This window comes from Capsicum annuum, chromosome 11 (assembly GCF_002878395.1).
Source record: "Capsicum annuum cultivar UCD-10X-F1 chromosome 11, UCD10Xv1.1, whole genome shotgun sequence".
NCBI classification, from domain to species: Eukaryota; Viridiplantae; Streptophyta; class Magnoliopsida; order Solanales; family Solanaceae; genus Capsicum; species Capsicum annuum.
The window spans coordinates 7,473,473-7,480,639 of NC_061121.1; positions in this window are offsets into that span (position 1 = coordinate 7,473,473).

Below are 7,167 nucleotides of genomic sequence, written 5' to 3' on the forward strand. Positions count from 1 at the left end.
GATACACGAGCTCCAGAGCATCAGTAGATTCCCGGTTCAGCCATCAGAGTTAGAAGTGAGTCCTCATCCTTTGAGGACATGATTATTTCTCTATCATCTCATTAATTAGTTTATTATTTGGGATTAGTTGGGGATATGTCCCATCAAATCCTTATCCATTTAGACAGTCATGTTTAGAGGCTTTCCAGACTATCATGTTTCAGACTTCAGTATTTTCAGTTTTTTTTTGGGTATTCTGTTACCCACACAGATGTTATGTTATTCAGATTGTGTTCAGTTTTGAACCTTACGGCCTTTCAGTTCATGTTTTCACATTATTCAGTATCTTATGCAAATACAAGTACAGATATCAGTCATGGGTTAGGTTGTGATCCCTCGGGGTCATGAGCACCGTGTAGCATTTCGGGTACTAGATTCGAGACATTACACATAAATTCAGGATTCATAGATTCCAAGAATATGAATTGAATTGTTTCTTAAAGCTATTGCTTTTCATTTTCAGAGCTAAGATAGTCATGAGTTTGCATAAATTTTTATCACTTTGGCTAATCCCAACATAAAATAAATTGGTAATAAATAGAAAGCATAGTTCCTTAGAATTAAGCACAGTATGAGACATGAATTTATGGATCATGAACATCATAACATAGAGCTTAAATAATTAAAAGCTTGGATTTCAGAGGGCATTATTACTTCTAGTTTGGAGGTCAAAACAGAGACATAAATTACATACATAATTCAGACCTTAGGCATAGGAATGACTCAAATACATAAGACATTAGTAGAATGACCTCTTAAATTAAAGTAGGAGGAGCTTTCTTGAAGAGGAATAGATTTATCACGACTCTTCCTTGAAACTTGACACCGTGAGAAAATTTGAGAACTACCTTAATTCATCATCTCCCCCTTAGATCAAAGTTATAATCCTAGAATTGAGGACATATCCTCTCATTAAATCTACAAGAACAACACTCAACAAAATGGGGTATCACCATACACATAAACGCTAAACTTCTTATCACATAACAATTCATTCTCCACTACTTAATACACTAGCATTAAACCTCTGATCGCATAACCTTACAACTTAATAAAGTTTTTTTACTAGACCAAGAGCTCACATCATCTATCTATATTTCTCCTAATTCAGATCTAAAAAACACCATATAGTGGCTTTGTATACTTCTCCATACTAAGAAATTCAAGAACATGAACTAGGTAGACATGACGCTTATACACCTGAAACCTTATCTAACCACATGCCACCTGAGGTTCAACTTATTCTTATAAACTTAATGCTCTTATCCACCTCTTGACTCAGCTGCAATTCATCATTTTAACACTAGTCCTCATGTACACATATACATCACAATTTTTTTTATATATAACACTAGTACACATATCCACCTTATGCAATTTTTAATGTATCATCTAGACAACGAGACACATAGGTAAAAAAATTTAGAGTAAGGAAGGAATTTAGATAACTTTTTTATGGATGACTCTATAGCACGAACTAGAGTATGAAAGAATGGGAAAAACCTCCTAAATGCTCGGTAGCCTCCTGATTATAAGTATGGTGCACAACACACCCATAAGCAAGACTCTACTAGACATGGCTTCATAGACACCCAAGCTTGTCATGACCCGAGATGAGGCCCTGGCCGCGATGGGCATCTCAAACCATTAAGGCTCGAGATACCCCTTAGCATTCTATTATAAGCCTAATTCATACATAAACCAAAGTAAAAAAGATATAAAGAAATTCAAGTTGATCCTGTGATCAATATATGTCAGTAAGGTTATGAAAATACAATACTCAATTTCGTCTTCAAATCCTCTAATGAGAACTAACTGTCTCGGCCGGGACAAGGCCCCCCACTAGACCATAAACTGAATTAGATAACCATATAAATAATATGCCTTCCAAAATAAGGATAACTCACAAACTCTGACTATCTGGGGAAATCTACTATTGAGCTGGGCCACCGGACTATGCCTCATGCCTCAAAATATTTAGGGGAAAGGGGTCAATATTTGGAAAGTACCGGTATGTAGAACTAGCCCAAAACAAACTTATATTTTATATAACATAATTGAGAGCACTGTGAAAATAATTTAGCATAATAAATCTATAAAAGCACATGGGCATAATTCAAAAGATTCAAAATATTATTGTGAATCATAGACTCAACTCTTTGCTTTAGTTCCGAGCTAGATGGTACACCCTACAAGTCTAAAATTCCATGGGCTATATGGAATTCACCCTTAACTAGGCGGCCTCCAACCCAATTTTGCCAAAAGGTCTGGAGTTTGTGATTCTGATATGCCAAAAGGCACATGGCTAGTGCATAATCCCCACTTTCAGGGCAAAATAAAACCCGTATCGACAAAACACGATTTTGGACAATGAGTTATCTGACCTCGTGCCTTCATCAAATAACTATCTAACTTTCTTTAAGCCAAATTTTAATCCTTTAAAACAATGCTTCATGCTCACAAAAATGTTCATTTCTTATTCTATTAAGGGCACTCCATAATAGGTATATTCATACCTAGACTTGCAAGCCATATCATCTTGTATCATATCCACAACCCTTCTTATTCAAAAATATGTTAATGACCACCAAAAATGTATCACATCATATGAGAGTTTTTTTATTTCAAAAGTATATGAAAACTTATGCCAAACACTCTCTTTTCATGACTGTAACACATGATGGGAAATTCTTTCATCAATCACATGCAAATTCTTTATTTGGACACAAGAGCCTTTATCATGAGAAATACCCCTTTGAAAATATGCAAAACAATAATGCATAATAGTTAAAAAGGCATTTAAACTCAAAAATTATCATCATTCATAAACAGCCCAACACTAGTCACACATAAATCTCATGATCCAAAAATGAGGCTTATAGTTCGTGCTCTCAAACCCATTTCACTATTCATAATATATTAAGATCATAAATTTCATCATGCTATCAAATCCACTTCAAAATTCATAGGTGATAGTAAGCATTTAAACTCAAGCCTTTAAATAATTCATTTGAACAACCCATAACATGTTAAGACAAATAAATTTTACCATGCAAGGTGGATTTTGTAAATCATGCTCTTAAATCATTTTTTGAAACTCACAACGTATGAACACATGGCTATAGCCAAGTTCATGGAAAAAACCCTAGTAATTTCATAATTTCATCAAACATGGGTTCATGATGCATGCTCTTCAAACTATTTCCAAAAACCCTTTTTACATATAAATAATTATATATCTTTAATACTTATTAAAATGATAAAATTACACCCATGAGATTTAGGATAGTCCCACATATCCTAATAACGATGAAAACGTAGAGAAATTTGACTCTTGAAGCTTAAAATTTTCTCTTCTCTTGCTTAAGGAAAGATGATTTAGGGATTTTGAGAAAAGAAGTAACGTGTTTTAAGGCCTTAATTTCATCCATATAGCATTAGAAACATTTTGGGAGGGTGAAAAGACCCCTTTGCCCTTAAAATAACTCAAAACAGAACACTTTTTTATGCCCGGGAGAAGAATTGCGGTGCGAGTTCAAAGCAAATCACTGGGTTTACGGAGCAAGGCCACGGCAAAACCATTCTAGTGGCTTTTCACAATCCCTCCATGGGACCGGCCTAAAGCAGACCTTGAACAGTGTTTTACTAAAACACTCATAACTTTTGACTCCGAACTCGGATTGATAAATGGTCAGCTGCGTTGGAAAGGGGGCTCAAAAAGCTTTAATTTGATATAATATGGGCCATAACTCATCATATTCTAGGATTAATGGTCACTGTAAGTTGACCCAGAAAAATCATCAACTAAAACTCAACCTATAAGAATGTGCTCAACTTAAATTTGAGCTAGGAGACTTTTATGATGCATACTCATCTCCAAAGATGTTCTCACACTAAAGCATTGTTATTCACACTTATAGCTAACTAGTAACCATTGATTTCGGGTCTATATACTTTGGAAAGGTGATTCGACTTTCGACCAAAAGTGTGGGTTATTACACATTGTGAGTCTTTTTCTTCTTCTTTCTACTTTTCGATTTAAAAGTGAAAATTTTCTCAACAAAATTATGATTCTCAAGTTTTTTTTGACTCAAAATAATATTAAAGGAGAAAAAGGAGACATATTTAATCAAAAATTAAAAGGCGTTATAATCGATCAACAACACAGTCATATAAACAATGAATGGTTAAGTTCAAACTCATCATATACGTATATATTCAAGCATCTGAAATAGTTAATCAATGGAATTGGAGAACTACACATGCAATACACATATATATAAAGACCGATTATTCACTCCATAAATTTTTACGGACCTAACTCAGATGGAGAGTACTATAATGTAAGTTTTATTGAAACCTACTCTACTTACATTGATCCAATCATATATTACTCATTTTAGGAGAGTTAATACAGATTATCAAACTAGCAATTAAATACGTAATGACTTGTACTAAATTTATCCGATAGGAAAGAAGGTCTAAGAAGATACATAGCTTGCATCCGATATGTTCAAGTTATCTATAAAGATGCAAGCGAGTCTGGTAATGCCAATTATTGGAAAATAAGCATACGCAACGAAAGCAAATATGCAGGATCACTTGCATGTAGTACAAACAACTAACATAAACACATAGTTCATGCAAAGGATGCTTAAAATTAACCAGAAATACCTCTTGAAGCATGAATATATATCTTGAAGTAAATCCGTCTTTGAATCTGTGGTCTTCTACAGTGATCCCAAACATAGCCAAACTTCCTCAATACTAGGGTGGACAAGTATTGAATAGAATACTCAATTTAATTTCTAAGCTAGGGGAGTCCCAATATATAGAGATACTCTTCTTGTTAAGAAGGAAAAAAAAGCACACGTCTCTTTCTACATGTACAAGGACAGACGATGACTTCTCATTTTCTCATAGAAAATACAATTCTGAGTTCTAGTATAATATGGGCAACGTAGGGATCACGAACTTAATTACTGAGGCTTCCTATTATGAAAATAATTCAAAACACTAATTTGAACTATTCTTACCATAATAAATTATTCGACTAAAAGTTCGTAATTGCAATCCTCTATATTTATTTGAAATTTTTCATTAAACACTTATTTAATTTTTCATGTTAAGATTACAGATACTAATTAATAAATTAAATACTGACAAATTTAATATAATGATTTATTTCCTTTAGTGCAATGCTTAACATATTTCATATATCGAATTCATAAATCCACCTACCGAGTTTACAAATGAAAACTTACAAACTTCTCAAAAAAGGTTTATCACCAATCTCTATACCGAGACATGGATTCCATCAACTAATTTATTATTTCACCAATATATATTATCATCATCTAATCACTAGAAATATTGATCCATCTCAAAATCTCACCTTTTAATAAATCAAAACGACAAATAATATATACAAATCATAATATTTATATTAAGATTGAGAATGTAGGTACATTTAATAGTTTAGAGAATATGTTTTCATGTGTCAGTCTAAAATAACTATCTCTACTCAATATTGGTCAATACATATAAAATGTAATAGCAAGAGAAGTTAGAACTATACCATTTTCGTAATCAAGATAAATTATATTTAATCTCATGCTACAATCATTTAGATGGTTTGTCCAAATTTTCATCTACGATTGTGAACTATTACTTTAACTTATAAGAACCGATGATTTAACCTTCTTTGTACAAACATAAATTCTATTCACCAAATCATCTACAATATAAGTTGAGGACACATATTTATGACAATGGTCTATTTAATGTAATAATTTATTGAATTGAATAATAAATAAATAAATTAACTTAAACATTATTTTCTATTTATACTATTTTCATTAACATTTTTAATTTGAAAAATAAGTCCAAACAAGCAAATTAGGAGGACTATGTTTTCAAGCTCATTTGTTGCTAAATAATTAGCTTCTTTTTTAGTTTTTGAATCCTTATTAGCTTCTATTAATTTCGAATAAAGCATCTCTTAGTTGCGAAGTATGATATCTTTTTCAGCTCAACTCGATGCCTATGCCTAACTGAAAACAAGAGTAACAAAGTGTTAATTAAAAAACGTAGATTCTTGATTTTTTCAGTGGTACTTTGCAGTAATCCTTTTTTTTCTAAATTGGGAGTATAGAAAAGGGAAATAGGGAAGGGAGGAGTATCTAACCCTCACCAACTAAGTGAAAGTTCTAAGATTCCCCAGTGATAGGGTTTGATGAGGAAGCTAACAAAGTGATTAAGCAACTTGTTAAAGAATTAGAGGATCTCAGTGGTAGGTATACCCGGACTTGAAAAAAACACACTAGAAAGAAAAATCTACCATGATTCTAGTGGGTTTGGGCCACAAGTGACAAAAGAGTTTTAAAATGAGGTGTAGGTAACACAAGTCTTAATTATTAGGTGGAGGTGACAATTACTTTATTATGGATTAAGAAAGTTGAAAAAGTTTGAAAATAACCCACAAGTTTTTAAATTTACACTTTGATCTAAATGTTAGCCTATATAATGGAAAACAGAGGGGAAAAGGGTGTCTTTCTCTCTCTTCTCACCCATTGTTGTTTTCTCTCTCTTAGCGATTTTCGTTGTTCATTGTTGCTGCTACTTCATTCATCATCTTCTACTTCATTATCATCATCTTCTACTTCATTATTATCTTTATCTTGATCTTGTTGACCATTTGTTGTTGTTGTTACCGCTACTGTTGCTATTTGACCAATTTCTTAGGTTAAATTTTATTTTGAACATCACTTTCCACTTTGGCATTACTTTATAGGAGACGTTGGTAAGTCAAATTATGATTTTTAGTTGAATTTGTCATCTGGATAACTACTATTGTGTTGTTATTTTCCAATAATGGATAGAACCCAATCATGAATCCAACGTAACATCCATCTATTTAAACAGATAAATCATCTGTTGCGACAGATGAAACATCTGTTTTAACTCAAGACTGATATGTTGGATTCATGTTTAAACAGATGGGTCTTCTATTGCAACATTTGACATATCTGTTGCAACAGATTAATTACCTATTGCAATACAACCTGAACTCTATTCCAACATCTGTTACAACAGATTAATAACATATTGCAACAGGTAAGTCATCTG